At 50.4% G+C, this 15,867-nt stretch overlaps 1 long non-coding RNA gene across 1 annotated transcript; it reads left to right on the top strand.

Annotated features, from left to right (window-relative positions):
- The first annotated feature begins 23 nt into the window (after window positions 1–23).
- On the top strand, window positions 24–10,001 carry LOC141374691 (uncharacterized). The gene is made up of 4 exons (XR_012381775.1): window positions 24–402; window positions 3,738–3,889; window positions 7,846–7,977; window positions 9,813–10,001. It is a non-coding gene; the product is annotated as an uncharacterized lncRNA (long non-coding RNA).
- Window positions 10,002–15,867: the final 5,866 nt, after the last annotated feature.

A 15,867-nucleotide genomic window follows, 5' to 3' on the forward strand; every position in this document is an offset into this window, starting at 1 on the left:
CTGATGCAGGAGCCAGACACAGAGGGACGGAGACCGAGGCTCGGAGAAGTAGTTCAGGAAGAGAGAGAAGAAGGGATTCAGAGACTTAAAAGGAGAAAAAGAACAGGAGGCGGCCATTCCCAGAGACCCTGTATAAACAGACGGACCCGAGGAGGTGGAGGACAGAGACCTCTTCCCAGCCTGGCAGGAGTCTCCCCACTTTGAATTGGGCCAAAGGGGTCCAGCTTGCTAGGCCTCTGGGGAAGGGTGTCCGTGAGCTACTGGAGAACCTCCCCAAGGGCTCCGCTGGGAAGCACCTGTCCTTCAACAAGAGGATTTACTCCAAACTTCAGGCCTGGCTTGTTAGAAAGTAGAAGACTGTCTTCTCCCCAGGTATGGAGCACAGGCCGCTGAGGCGGGAAGGTGAGTTCAGGCTTGTCCTTTTTTAAAACACAGGCCTATGAACAACTGGCTATATGTTGTTGGAAAAACAACAACCACCCCAACTCAGCCTATTTAGAGAAACTGAGGAAAGGAAGACTTCCTGAGAGGCAAGCACAAGTCAAGGGAGTTGGCTTGCGGCCTGCTGCCAGGGTGCCCATGCCTCAAGATACCCCTTTCCTTTTAAATAGAAGCCTCAAGAAGCAGTTCCCACAGTGTGTGAATGAATTCAGTCAGATTGCTTTCACCTAGCAACTAGCCCAGGGCTGGCTATTCCAAGCAAGAAACCCTTGGACTGTGGTGAGGGGAAGGAGTTATTTTCTTACTTTTGGAATCCTGGGAGGGAGGCGTAGGGGACTTAAGGCAGTGGGGGCTGGGTTTGGTGGGACCAAGATCAGGAAAGTGCATCCGGACAAATTGAGGCCTTTTAAAGTTTAAAGTCAGCCTGTGGCTCACTGGCTTAGAGCCCAGGAGAGAAGGAGGAAACTCCCTTTTTCTGCTTCCTCTCTTTTCCCTCTTCAATAGGGAAAGGTCTGCTCCCTCGAAGGAGCCAAGCTCTGGGAAGGGTGCAGGTTGGATCACTTGGGATCTATTTCTGGTCTATATCAGATTCAACAGGTCTTCAAGGAGGGACTGTCTCTATCAGGCAAGATGCTAGAATGTGAAGATTTGCATTTTACTCATCAAATCTTGTTACAGTCTATTTGCTTTGGTCATGTCTGTTATTTCCACTTGAAGAGATCTCCTTGGAAGCAGGGCCTGGTTTACTCATCTCAGCCCCCCCGCGCCCCGGCTGTGGAGTACAGCCCCAAACTGCAGGATATATTCATCCTGGGTGAAAAATGAAAGAACAACCTCGTTATTCAACAAATATTTATTGAATACCTACCATGTATCAGGCATTGTTCTTGGCATTGAGAAAACAGCAGTAAATAAAACAAAGGTCCTGCCCTCATGGAGTTTACATTCCATAGAAGGGGTTAGACAATAAACAACAACTACATTAAGTCAGATGGCGATGGAGTTTACATTCCATAGAAGGGGTTAGACAATAAACAACAAATACATTAAGTCAGATGGCGATAAATGTTATGGAGAACACTATGAACATCACTAACTCTTCAAGATGAGTATTATCCCCATTTTATAGGTGTAAGAAAGCAAATTTCAGAGAGGCTAAGTGATCTGATCAAGACAGAGGAGCTGGATTTGACTTGCTTTCATAGGTTAGTCTGGAAACCTGGCTGCTGGTTGGAAGCACATCTCTGTGGGGAAAACCTTGTCTGGGCTCCAGGCAGGTGGACAAAGGCCCACTCAGAGAAAGGCCAGATGTGAAGAAGGTGGTGGTTTGTAAATACTAAGCAGAAATAGGAGAGAGCTCTACTCTCTTGCCAGTTTGCTCCTTTCCATCCACCCAATCCAGGTTCTACACCTCTACCCTGGAGACGCCATAACTTTCATCAAAAATGGTTTGAACCTGTCCACTGTAAACGTCAGATCATCTCAACAGATCAGAGCTTCACTCAGTTTGAGAGCCAATAAAGGAAGGTTTTGTAACTTTCAAAAAATATTGTTTGAACCTAAATTTGTCTCTTTCCTGCCTCTTGTCTTGGGGGGAACTAAAGCAGAGATAAACATAAGCGTTTTACTGAGAAACTACTATGTGCCAGACACCATACCACACTGATCTCATTAAGACTCACAACAAACCTGTGAAGTTAATGGAAAAATCTCTAATTTTTAAATAACTAAGAAAATTGAATGAATGTTCATAGCAGTATTGGTCATCATGTGATGAATGGATAAATAAAATGTGGTATAATCATACAGTGGAATATTATTCATCCAAAAAAAGAATAAAAAGGAAGTCTTGATTCATGCTACAACATGGAAGAACCTAGAAAACATGATGCTAAGTGAAAGAAGCCAGGCACAAAAGGCCACATATTATATGACAGCATTTATATGAACCATTGAGAATAGGCAAATCAATAGAGGTAGAAATAGATTAGTGGTTGTCAGGGGTTGGAGGAGGAAGGTTAGGAGGTGGCAACAAATGGATACAAAGTTTCTATTTGGAGTGATGAAAATATTCTGGAATTAGATGGTGGTAATGTTTGCACAACTTCGTGAATATATTTAAAACCACTGAATTTATGATTTAAAGGGAATATTATGGTATATGAATTATATTCATTTTTAAAAAGAAAAAAACAAAAACTGAGACTTGGTAAGAGGAACAAACTTGCCCAAAGTTCCACAGACGGAAGAAGATTGACCTGGGTTCCCAAAATCTGAACTCTTTTCCCTGGATGAGGCTGAAAAGTATGGAGAGAGGTTGCTTCTGCTTCCTTTGAGGCTGGATCGCAGTGGCCCTGGTCCTTTTCATGACTAACTACAGTTCTGCCTGCTGCAATTAAAATCCTGTCTTTCTAAGTTATCCTTAGAACAACTTCCCTTTGCCACTCTCTGGCCCGTGCAGGAAACCCCCTGCATGTTCCTAACACTCTCCCCATTCCTCCCTCCCTCCTCCGCTGGATGAAACTTTCCAGTACCTATGTCTTTCTGACCTTCCCCATTTGGGCACCTGACTTACTTACGTATTGCGTCTTGAACTCCTCAGATCTGGCATCAGTTGGCCAGGGTCCCTGGCAGGAGATTTCACCCTTGATGGCCTAGCCCAAGGTTGGCAGAGGTCACAGTTGCCTAGTGGCCCATTAAGACTGTTGGGATGCACTTCTCATCAAAATCCTGCAACCCAGGGACATCCTGACTTTCCCCTTACATCTGTTCGCCTCACCATTCTCTTCCATACTCCCCTCCACCCCCCATCTCTCCTACTTATCAGAGTCAACTTTTCTCCCAATCCCGTTCTGAGGTGCTGGCCTCCCCCAAGATGAGGTTTTTTGTGTCCAACTTGACCTCAGCCTTTGTTTTCCAATGAGGTAGTTGCTGAGGGCCCGGGGTACCCTTTTTTCAGTCCCTTCTCTTCCTAGGAAGTTGAGAAAAGAGGGTCAGGAGTCACTGGGTTCTGGCCCCCGCCCCTCCCGGAAGCAGTGTTCCCTGAGCACACTGCTGCAGGTTGGAAAGTTTTTCCGAACCGGGGAGGAAACTCGCACGGAGCTTACCTCCCGTGGTGCAGCTTTTGCATTTCCACAGTGTTTCTGCATGCTGTGCAGAGTAGCCCTGTTAGGAAGGAGTAGGGGAGGAAAAGAAAGCCGGAGGACAAAGCACAGTGACATCCTAGGCACCCTCAGTCACGGTGATTGTCTCATGTTGTCCACCAGTAACCCTGTGATGTTATCTCCATTTCACAGATGAGAACACTGAGGTACCGAAAGCCAGGAAGAGACAGGAACTAGACTCAAATGCTGTTTTTCTGCCTCCGATCATTAGAAGCTGATTTCTCGACATCAAACTTGGTAGATGTGGCCCTTGCTTTGCAGGAGTATCTTGCACACACATCTAGGTGAGTTCCAGCCCTGAGGCCACCTGGTAATCCCCCCCCCCCACAAGCACCATCCACTCTCCTAGCCTGCAGAATAAAGAAGTGCCTCCAATTAAAAGAGGAGCAGCTGGGGCTGAGGCTGGGGTTGGGGGAGGAGAAACAGGAGGGCTCAGCCACCGAGGGCAGCCCCTTTGGATCCCACAGGGCTCCCTCCCTCCCTCTGGGAGAGACCCCTGGGCCAGGGGTTGTCCTTTAGCTTAGGGGTGTGTGTGTGTGTGATAACTTAATTACTTTGTGTTTGTGGGACTGTGTGTCCATGAGGGGAAAGCCAGATGTGAAAGTGTGCGTGACAGTGAGGATGGTCATGCAGATATACTGGGCTTGTCTCTGAGGAATAATTTTTTAAATTTACCCAACAAATATGTATTGGGTGTCTATTATGTACTAGTGTTAGGCTGTTGGGATTCAACTGCAAGCAAAACATGTCTGTAAGGGGGCTGGGGGAGAGGAAGGGAGTCTGGGTCATTTTTACAACTGGATTTGTCTGTGTAAGAATACAAGTGAATGTGTGTTTTCTGTAACAGATAAGAGTGTGTCTCTAACTGTTCCTGTATAATGGGCATATATGATGGGCTGAGGTTATCCCTCAGCTACTGTATGAGTGTAATCATGATGTGTGTGTGGGTATCTGTGGAAGAGGTGTCTTATTTTCTAGTGTAATTTTCAGGGAAATGGCCATATGTGGGACTGTGGGCGTGGAAAGGGGGTGACAGGATATGCCCAATAGATATGCAGCAGGGAGAGGGTAGAACAAACTGAGAAATGTGTAAGGGGATGTGTAAGATGAAGCAGTTCATGGTGGGGCCATTGGGATCTGGATTTCCAATACCCAAGGTGCCAGTTCTGCCTTGCTCACCTGCCTCAGGAAAGGGGGCAGAAAATGGAGGGGCAGGTGCAGCTGGTGACATAAGCACTTAGAGACCCAGTAAAGGGCACTCCACCTCCAGGGTGGGAGGGTGTTCTCTCTAGGAAGCTAGGTCAAGGAAGTGGGGGGTGAGCAGGTCAGGCTGGTTCCAGCTACACAACTCAGTGATTTCTCAGGGCTGGGGGTAGGGGTTGTCCAGGGCCAGCCCCTGGTGCTCCTACCCAATCCTTACAGTAACAGGGACTGAGGATCTCTCCAACATGGAAGGACAGGCATACATTTCATCAGTGGAGGGACCCCAAATAGATTGAAAACAGAGGGACAGGTGACAGACCTTTTCTGCTGTAAGACACATCTCAGCTGTCACCTAGGTTAGGAGCCAGCACCTTTCTTCTCCTCCCACCGCCCCTACCCAAAGGTCTGCTTGAGCAATGGGGTCATTAAGTCTAGGCCCTGCCCTGTAAGCCTCCCCTTCTTGGCTTCTGACACAAAGGAAGCTGTTGGCCCCATCACCTCTGGGCATTGAGCTAGGACCTCAGGCCTCTCTCTCAGGCCAACTCCCTTCCAAAGGAGGTCTAGAGACCCCCAGATACTACCATCTAGCACTGATGCCCTTGACAGAGTGTATCTTTGATGCTAGGTCTTCTCTCAGGATGCCAGAATGAGGATAGAGCTGGGCAGGGGGTGGGCTGAGGTTCAGGGGAGGACAGAGCTCTGCGGCCCTGCCATCCCCTGACAGCTCCTGAAGGGCTCCCTGAGCACCAAGTTTAGTTTCCCACCACTGGACCCCAGTAGAGCACCCCAGCCTACAACCCAGGACCATAGGCACACCCAGCATACCCATTCTTGGCCTCCATCCTTGGCCCTACCCAGCTGACAAGTGGGTTTGAGCTGGTCCGAGGGATTGAGGAAATTTCCAGAGGCAGAGAGCATTCCACAATCAGCCCCTGAGTATGGTGCAGGGGAGGAAGAAGGAGTAGGGAGAGCGCTAGCTTGCTGCAGGCCAGGACTCTGAGGGCCATTACCACCTTCTAGGCACCTACTCCCTGCGCTGGGGGGCTGGTGGGCCAGCCTTCTGCGGGTGTGCGGTTCTCTCACTCTGGCCCCTCAGCCTCAGTTGAGCTGAAGGTGGGGGAGGGAGGGCTCCGGCTGGGCCACAGACCTGCAGCGGCCAGATCTACCCAGACTTCTCGCCTCAATTAAATTCCTCAGCCCTCCACGCACGTCCATTTGGGCCCCAGAGGAAGGGCGGGTGGAGACCTCCCAGTTCCGGAAACCCGGTTCAGTCCCGGGCTCTGGTGGGGGAGCCTGAAGGTCTCCCGGTCACCCAAAAGAGCTTGGGCCACCTTGGCTTGGACAGGTCTAGGAAATTTCCACGGGCGCTCAGGGCACGTCTGAAGCTGCGGGAGCTCCCTGAGCCGCGGCCACACTGCACTGAGAATGGAAAACCCGGCCAGTTCAGACCGCTGGTGGCTGAAAGGGCCCAGCCGCCGTGCCTCCGCCGCCGAGCCTCTGCCTCCGTGCTGCGCAGGGTGGGCTCGGGAAGTGTCCTCCGCATTCATGCGTTGAGCCCGAGTTGGGGTTTGAAATGAACTCGCCAAGCTCCTCCTCCATCAGGGCCCGGGGTGGGATGAGGGGGACCGAATTCCAGTTCCACCTGGGAGTCCCAGCTGCCGGGGTGCTGCTGGCGAGGTCCTGTGTTCCACACTCCAGCCTGACTGCACGTGGCCCTCGCGTATACACGAATGGTCCCTGGCAGACACAGCCAACACCCGAGGCTTTCCAGATACAGCGCTGGAGCAGATCCAGCACCGTCTCTCTCAGGCCCAGACTCACAGACCCACACTCACCCTTGCACACAAAAAGGCACACTCCTGTGTGCAATCCCCGCCGCTGCTCTTGAGGCCTCCTTCACGCATCCCCACACAGGCACACACACAAGCTACAAACCTACAGGCACACTGGCTTCCTGCGCCTCAGATAAAAAACATCTCTCCCTCCAGGCACGCACTCTGCCGGCCACATTGAGCCCACAAGCAGCCACACAGTTTTCCAACTTTTCTGGGGAGGCCGAGGGCGGTGAGGGCGGGGGCGGGGGTGGGGAGCCGCAGGTGCCAGAAGTTGAGGTGGGGGTGCCTAAGGGGGAGGAACTGTATCCATATGTATGGGTTCCGCACACAAAGAGCAGCTGCCCTAAGCCGAGCCCCGGCGGGCCCAGAGTCGCACCGAGGCGGCAGCGACCCAGCTAATTGAATTAGACCGGCCAGGCCCTGCCACCCGCGCGCCACCCGCGTGCGCTCTGCCACCAGTCCCTGGCCGCCGCAGGCGCTCGTTGGGTGCCGAGGGACGGATTGAGGGAAGGAGGCACCGCCGCCTGAGCCCCTGCCCAAGGCGTCCTCTCCCCCCGGAAATAATCTCATTGTTCTGCGGGCTGCGTGTGGCAGGGGGCGCCTGGGATCCCCAACTGGACTGCGAGGCCGTGATTAATGGGACAGCAGCGAGGGAGCTGAACGGGGAGGGCCCAAGGCCCTCCTCCCCCCACCCTCCTCCCTGGTTCTCAGCTGCCTTGGGTTCGGGTGCCCCTTCCCCACCGAGTCTGGGGAAGTGAGGGCCGAAGGGGGAGGGAGGGCAACGGGCCACTGGAAATTAGACCAGTCGATGTCTTAGTGAGGGGGGCGGGCTGTGTTAGGGCATTGAGAGCTGTGAGTCCCTCTGCACTGGGGGTGCTGGGGATGTGTGTGACTGTGGCTTAAGTGTAGAGTGTGGGGCTGTGTGTGAGATGTGTATGGGGTATGCTTCTGTCTCTGGGGGCTGTACCAAGCCCCAGGCCAAAGAGCTGGGTTGAGCCCCTGGCACTGCCCTGGGTCCACAGGAAATGCCTGCCGGGGCACCTGCCTTCTCATAATAGATTTCAACAGCCACCTCCCCCAAGACCCCACCCACATCCCCAGACCACCAGCAATTGATAGTGTGGCTCCTGAACCCATCCCCCACCTCCCTGCCCCCACCTTTCTGGATAATGGTTTCCAAGCACAGGCATCTTCTTTTTCAGCTCTTCTCCCACTCTGACATCCTCTGCTCCAGTGCTAGCAGTTGAGACTCATAGTGCCCTAACCACGGAAAGCTCCCTGATGTGTGGCTGGGAAATAACTCCTCTGTCCAAGGTGGCCTTCGAGTCCCTGAGGTAGGTAGCATGTCTGTATGTCTGCGTGCTCTAAACTGCAAGTGCCTGGGGGCACACCAGAGTCCCGGCTGGCCCCTCAATGCTGACACACACCCACAGGTGCTCTCAGCACCAGTGACACCTCCTTGTCTGGTGAGCTCCACCCAAGAGCTGTGGAGACCAGGGCTCTCAGGCACGTGGGCACACAGGCATGCTTCTGGAAACCATGGGGCAAGCTCACATCCTCACCTTCTCCGCCCAGAAGCAGGAGATGGGGAACTGGCCCCGAGTGTGTGTGTGTGGGGGGGCTGCCCTAGGAACAGAGCCATGGATTCTAGGAGGGCGGAAGAGGACCACCCCCCCCCCCGAGAACCTAGGGCTTGGGTCATCCAGTGGTGAGCACTGCTACTGAGACCCTGTCCCAGAAAGGACATCTGGCCCTCAGACTTCCTGCTTGCTGTTGCCTCCACTGCTGCCCGCTGAGCTTTGCCAAACCGCCCAGGTGATGCAGCCAAGGCAAGGTACCCTAGAAATCCAGCTAGGGGTGGGAATGAGCCAAAGCTGGGGGCCTCATGCCCACCAGAAGGGCTCAGTGCATCTGGCAGGGACCAGGGCCCTCTGGAGGAGTGACACCAAGGGGAGCAGTGGCTGGTGCCTCTACCCACACCCCCTTGCCCTGATACCCAAGGCTCCAGAGAGGTGGTGGGGGTGGGAGCTCTGGTCTGGAGCAGGCCCAGTGGGTCACCCTGAGAGCGCTAGGCGCCAACACTGCCCACTCTCTCAGGCCCAGGGCCAGGCCTCGGCGGCCCTCAGTATATTTCCCGGGACTTTTACTGTAGCACCAAGATGAGCAGTGACATCCCCCTCTCCCCTTTCATAAATATTGCATCTTCCCAATGCAATTACAGGAGACGGAGCGGCATGAGCGTTTACTAAATAAGATTATGGGGTAATGCTAATGCAGTTTATGTCTGCGCTCTGACACCAGACAAACTCCCTATTAATAACCTCTCAATGAGGTGCGAGGCTCTGAAGGCAGACCGGGGGCAGCCCAGGGCTGTGCACTAGGTAAGAATGGTCACGGCATGGCCACTCCATGCTGGGGGAGGCTCCCTCTGCTCCTACCCTCCTCTTTGGGCCTCTTGGCTTGGAGTTCCCACCACACTCCTTAGGAGGCAACCTGGGCCTCCACCCTCAATTCCAGAGTCTCAGTGACACCCTACTTCCTGAAGTGAAGTGGTTCACTTCGGTTTCCCAACAGTTTGGTCCCAGCTGGTGCCCTTCCCCTCTCTTTGGAATTCGCACTGCTGGAGGGGCCCAATTCCCCTCTCTAAAGGATGTGCAAGGCACATTCTTCTCTGGCTTAGGAACCACTCACCATTGTCTATGGGAAAATCCAAGCCCTTTATCCCACCGTTCAAGGCCTTCAATTTACTGCTTCATTGGTAGTACCCTCCCCCAATCCCTGGCTACCATTCTCCATCCGCTGTATCTGCTGATGTATCAGCTGAGACAAATACTCTCAGACCTTTCCACTTACACCCGTCTCCTCGGTGCAATACCCTGACAACACCCACTTCTCCCCTACCCAAACCACACACACACACACAAATCCTACTCCTGCTTAAAAAACTCGCTCAAACTTCTGCCTCTCCTGACATTCTCCAGGTGTATTTCATGAGTCCAACTGGCCAACAGCACACAAGTTTTAAAAATTACCCTTTTAGTTGTTGTTGTAGATCTGCAGTCACAGAGATATGGTTTGGAGTCCCAGCCATGCTGCTTTATAAATGTGTATCAGAACAGATCAATTAACCTCTCTGGCCCTTACTTTTGTTTGTTTGTTTATAAAACAGGTATAATGGGGGCACCTGGGAGGCACAGTCATTAAGCTCTGCCTTCAGCTCAGTGGTCCTGGGATCGAGTCCCACATCGGGCTCCCTGCTCGGCGGGAAGCCTGCTTCTCCCTCTCCCACTCCCCCTGCTTGTGTTCCCCCTCTCACTGTGTCTCTCTCTGTCAAATAAATAAATAAAATCTTAAAAAAAAAAAAAACAAACAGGCACAATGGACTCTGCCTTCCATTTCAGTAAGCCATTGTCCGAGTCTTCGGAGTTCATTGGGTGTATCTCTGCTTTACCATCTTTCTTATTGTATTAAAATTTGTGTAAAATGTTTGTCATCCCTACTTGTCTGGGAGTCGTTGAAACTCAACGTTGTTAGCCTTGCTCAGTTTCCCAGAACCAGCTGATGAGCTTCTAGGACCCGTAGAATCTCTTCTCCTTGCCTCTTAGTTCCCTCCTCTTGAGGCCTCTTTAAGTTCCCATTGAGAGGATGGGGCTAAGGCAGTGGAGACAAGTTCTGGGAAAATAGAACATCAGTGCAGCAGAAAAGTATAGGAAAGGCTGAGGCCCAGGGCCTGGAGGACGGGGGCAGTGCCTTCCCAGATTCTCCAGTCCCTCACCCCTTAGAACCGGGGCGACTCCTGATCTGGCTAGCACATACTCACCACTAACTCTAACCTGCCGTTCCTGCCCTGGGCTACAAGTGACTTTGCTAAATGCTGCAAACCTGTCTGAGTCTGTCTGGGGCATTTCAGACTTACCACAATATCCCTTCGCTTATTTACGAAGCATTAGGCTTGACTCTTTCTTTCTATTTTCCCTTTCTGTCTACCTTAGCTGTCCTATCCAGTCTCCCTGCTGAGTCTTAACACTTATGGTCTGGGAAATTTCCTAACCAGCCCTTTTACCCAACTTGTATGGTGCATGCACACAACACACATGCAAACTCAGAGGTACATGCAGACCCCTACTCTCAAAAACACATGGGCAAACTCCTGAGCATGACACACTAACCCATCATGAAGGCCTGGATCCACCTGTGCAGACATGCATCTGTGCTGTCTCCCCCTGAAAAGCACGTATGCAGAGAAGAATACAACCACATAAGTTAGCATGTTCACACAAACACAAATACACAACCAATCAACATGCCAAGCACAGTTTCTGAAGTTGGTACTGCCATCGAATCTTCCAGAGTTTTCCAGGGGCCAGGGAAGTGCCTTTTTTTTATCCTTGGTGGGTACGCAGTATATGTAGGATAATGTCTGCTCAAGGGTATTTGGGGTTTGTATAATTGGCAGGATTGGGAAGAACCATTCCCTACAAGGTACCCAAGCTCTGAGTCATTCCAGAGGACCTGGAAAAGTAGGAGGAGCACACACCTGAGCAGAGGGATGTGGTCTTGTCATTGGAATCAGAACCTGCCCATCATATGCACTCTGTAAATTAGGTGAAGATCCTAAGGCTGGAAATGAGAACCTAGAGGGCAGGCTCCAAAAGGGCGTGGACTTCAAAACAGGAAAGGAAGGAGCTATTTGGGCCTCTCAGGAAGTGGCCCTCAGTTCCAAGAAGCACGAGGTAGAGATAGCACTTTCCTTGGGGGTGGTTGCTTGGGCCCAAGTGAAGCCAGTCCTGACCATGGCCAGGAAGAGCAGCGGAGCTATGAAGGGTTTGTTTCCACCTCAGTGTCCCTGAAGCAAACCACTCATGGCAAAGAGAAATGGACTAGGGTAAAGTGGGGGCTTCAGGAGGTCAGAGAGGAGGGAACTCTAATGGAAAGACCAAAGGCTTTGATGTTTGAACAGGATTCAAGTTTTCCCTGTGTTGCTCCACTAGCTGTGTGGTTTTGGGTAACACACTTAACCTTTCTGATCCTCAGTTTACTCCTCTATAAAATGAAGATATGCTATCTACTTTGTATGGTTGTGGTGAAGAATAAAAGGGATGAAAAGACTGGCTAGCACATGGCAGGATCCAATAGATAGGGGCTGTATACAAGAAGAAGGCTTTCCTTTCCTGAAGGAGATTTGGGCTGCTGGGGCCAAGGCAGGACCCAGAAGAAGAAGGGCAGCTACAAGCTGAAGTGCCTGTCCCTGGTCAAGTGAGCAGAGCTCAGCAGTTAATAATTTAATGCCAGGGGGCACCTGCGTGGCTCAGATGGTTAAGTGTCTGCCTTCAGCTCAGGTCATGATCCCAGGGTCCTGGGATCAAGTCCCGCATCGGGCTCCCTGCTTGGCGGGGAGCCTGCTTCTCCCTCTGCCTCTGCCTCTCTCTCTCTCTGACTCTCTGACTCTCATGAATAAATAAATAAATAAAACATTTAAAAAAATAATCTAATGCCAGGCTGCCTGAGTTCAAGTCCTTCCAGCTATATGACCCACAGCAAATTTCTTTTCTTTCTTTCTTTTTTTTTTTTTTTTTTTAAGATTTACTTATTTATTTGAGAGAGAGCGCACAACTGGGAAGGACAGAGGCAGAGGGAGAGAGAAACTCAAGCAGACTCCACCCTGAGTGCAGAGCCCAACTCGCGGCTCAATCTCACCACCCTGAGATCAGACCTGAGTGGAAACCAAGAGTCAGACGCTTTAACCGACGGCGCCACCCAGGCGCCCCAGCAAATTTCTCAATGGTTTGGTTTCTTTATCTCTAAAATGGGCATGATAATAACAGGATCTAGCTCGTGAACTTGATATGAGAAGTAAATGAGTTAATATTTGTAAAGTGCTTAGAGTGGTAGCTGATACATAATAAATGCCATACAAATGTATGCTAAGTCAATAAAAACAAACCAGGCCCACGTGCTGATGGGGAATCTGTCTCTAAGGAGGACTCGGGCAGTCTGCCTCTCGGCATGCAGGACCAGTGCCCTTCAGAAGCCTGTGCTCTCAGACTCCTGTATTTGTGTCCTCCTGTGGCTGTGGTTTGTTTACTTTAGGAGCAGGTTACCCTTTTAAGTTTTCAAGCTGCTGAAGGGTTTGTTAAGGGAAAAGTAGATATTTCTTTATATGTTGCTGGTGGTGGTGTAAATTGGTCCCATCCTCCTCGGGTTACGTAACAAAGAACCATGATACTGTTCATATCCTTTGATCAGATAATCCCACTTTTGGGCCCATATTCCAAGAAAATAAAAAAGCAATTTGTACAGAGATGTTTAGAGGAGCACTATTCATAATAGCTCAACCTTGGAAGCAGTCCAAACACCCAACGTGAGGGAAATGGTTAAGCCAGCTAGAGAACATCAGCACAAAGGAATAGTACACAGCCATTCAAACTGCTAACGATGACACAGGTTAAGTAGTGGGAAATGCCATATTCCTAGGTAATGATGCCAAGCAGTGTAAAAATGACAATATTCCCTAAGAAAATGTGCAGGCTTACTGTCCTACTAATCAAAATCAAAGCAGAATTTTTCTTTGAAATTTTTTCAGGAAAAAAATGATTCCACCATTTACATGAAAGAGTAAATAGGTGCACATAGCAAATAGTTTTCTAAAGAAGAACAAGTTCATGGGCGCCTGGGTGGCTCAGTCACTGAGGCATCTGCCTTCAGCTCAGGTCACGATCCTGGAGTCTTGGGACGGGCTCCCTGCTCAGCGGGGAGTCTGCTTCTCCCTCTGCCCCTCACCCTGCTCATGCGCTCTCTGTCTCTTTCGCTCTCTCTCAAATAAATAAATAAAATCTTAAAAAAAAAAAGAACAAGTTCAGGGATGTGGGGGGTGAAACAGGTGAAGGGGATTAAGGAGGGCACTTGTGATGAGCACTGGGAGATGGACGGGAGATGGACGGACTCGCTGAATCACTGTATTGCACAACCTAAAACTAATATAATGCTGTATGTTAACTATCCTGGAAATCAATCAGTCAATATATTTTTTTAAAGCCCAACCATAAAAAAGAAAAAAGAGGGGTGCCTGGGTGGCTCAGTTGTTAAGCGCCTGCCTTCGGCTCAGGTCATGATCCCAGGGTCCTGGGATCGAGCCCCGCATCGGGCTCCCCACTCAGCGGGAAGCCTGCTTCTCCCTCTCCCACTCCCCCTGCTTGTGTTCCTGCTCTCACTATCTCTCTCTGTCAAATAAATAAAATCTTAAAAAAAAAAAAAAGAAAAAAGAGTAAGTTTGACCAGATGTTAAAACATTTTGTTATAGGGCCACGGAATGAAGACCGTGGGTGTCAGCACCAAACAGACATTTAAATCAGGGGGGCAGAACAGAGCCTAGAAATAAATCCAGCTACACCTGGAATTTAACATAGATGTTAGAAAACAAGACAGAAGGGAACCAAACTCAATAAATGGTTTGGGAAAGGCTTTGCCACTTTGAAATTATTTTATTTTATTATTTATTTATTTATTATTTCAAGTAGGTGCCACACCCAACGTGGGGCTCGAACTCATGACCCTGAGATCAAGAGTCACATGCTCTATCGACTGAGCCAGGCAGGTGCCCTGGAAAGAAGTTTTTTTTTTTAAAGTTTTTATTTATTTATTTATTTGAGAGAGAGAGCACAAGCAGGTAGAGCATAAGCAGGTAGAGGGGCAGAGGGAGAGGGAGAAGCAGGCTCCCCTCGGGGCGCCTGGGTGGCTCAGTCAGTTAAGTGTCTGCCTTCGGCTCAGGTCATGATCCCAGGGTCCTGGGATCGAGCCCCGCATCGGGCTCTCTGCTCGGCAGAGAGCCTGCTTCTCCCTCTCCCTCTGCCTGCCCCTCTGCCTACCTGTGCTCTCTGTCTCTTTGTCAAATAAATAAATAAATACATCTTAAAAAAAAAAAAAAAGAAGCAGGCTCCCCACTGAGCAGGGAGCCCAACGCAGGGCTCCATCCCAGGACCGGGAGATCATGACCTGAGCTGAAGGCTGGCGCTTAACTGACTGAGCCACCCAGGCGCCCCAGGAAAGAAGTTATTTTAGATCATATAGAATTAAGAGTGATAAGATTAAATAACTAGAATGATGACTAAGAGATGAGATGCAGAGAAATATGGGTACGATGCAATCTCAAATTTTAAAGATTCAAAGATTGTGTGTTCTTACTGACTACAACTGGGGAAAAGTACAGGTCTTAACCTTGAAAAGGATCAAGAGATGAAACATGATTGATGTAAGTCATTGGTGTTTCCTATTGATGGAACTTGCTGAGAAGGCAGGAGTCCAATCAAGTGGGGAAAGGAGAGGGGTGTGAGTGCTCCCACCTTTCCCTGCACACGGACAAGAAGGCGGCTGCTGTGGGAGGGCTGGGGCTATGGGTGCTCCAGGTCAGATGGAGAGACCCTGGGGGTAGAGATCCAGGACAGCTAGCTGTGAATACTTGCTACCTTCTGCTCTGACTCCTGAACCTGAGCTTCCCTGCCTCCAAACCAGACTCAGACACCTCCTACCAGCTCCCTAGAGACCAGACTGCCTGGGTTCCAATTTCAGTTCTCCACTTAAAAACTGGGTGACCTTGGACCAGTAACTTAGCCTCTCTGGATCACAGTTTTCTTATCTGCAAAGCCGGATAATAATAGTACTTACACAGAGAATTATTGCAATGATTTCATCAGCCGACTCCTGGAAACCTACAGAACAGTGTCAGGCCTAGAGTAACTTCTCAGTAAAAGCTGGTTATGCTTTGGGTTGGGTTTGAGGGAACTCTCAGGGAGGAAGCAGAAAACAGTGTTTAATTTCTCTGATGCTTATGTCTTCTGGGTCTCTGGCTGGTTTTAAAGCTTAGTGCACCTGGCTTTCTCCCTCATCTCGGCTGATGAGGCAAGAGAGACTTGGCCAAGAGGGGGCCCTTGGTGCGGACCAAGAATCCAGTGCTGACACACAGGGCTCAGCTGCCTCAGATTCTTCCTGCGGGCATGCCCTCCCCACCCTGGCTGGGGCTGGGATGGGTGGGTTAGCCTTCCCCTGCCCCCAAGGGCCAAGACCAAACCAAGTCTCCATCTGGGATCTGGGGGAAAATAGGCTTTGTGTTTGGGGGATAAAGAAGGGGCAGGTTTTGAGCACTTGGCGGCGGCGGGCGATGTCTCACTAACCAGAGATAACTCCCCCAGCTGAGGACCAATTGAAGATAGGAGCTCCCACCAGAAGTT

Source organism: Callorhinus ursinus, unplaced genomic scaffold, assembly GCF_003265705.2.
Source record: "Callorhinus ursinus isolate GAN/ISIS: 27379988/994484 unplaced genomic scaffold, GSC_fseal_2.0 scaffold20, whole genome shotgun sequence".
Taxonomy (NCBI): domain Eukaryota; kingdom Metazoa; phylum Chordata; class Mammalia; order Carnivora; family Otariidae; genus Callorhinus; species Callorhinus ursinus.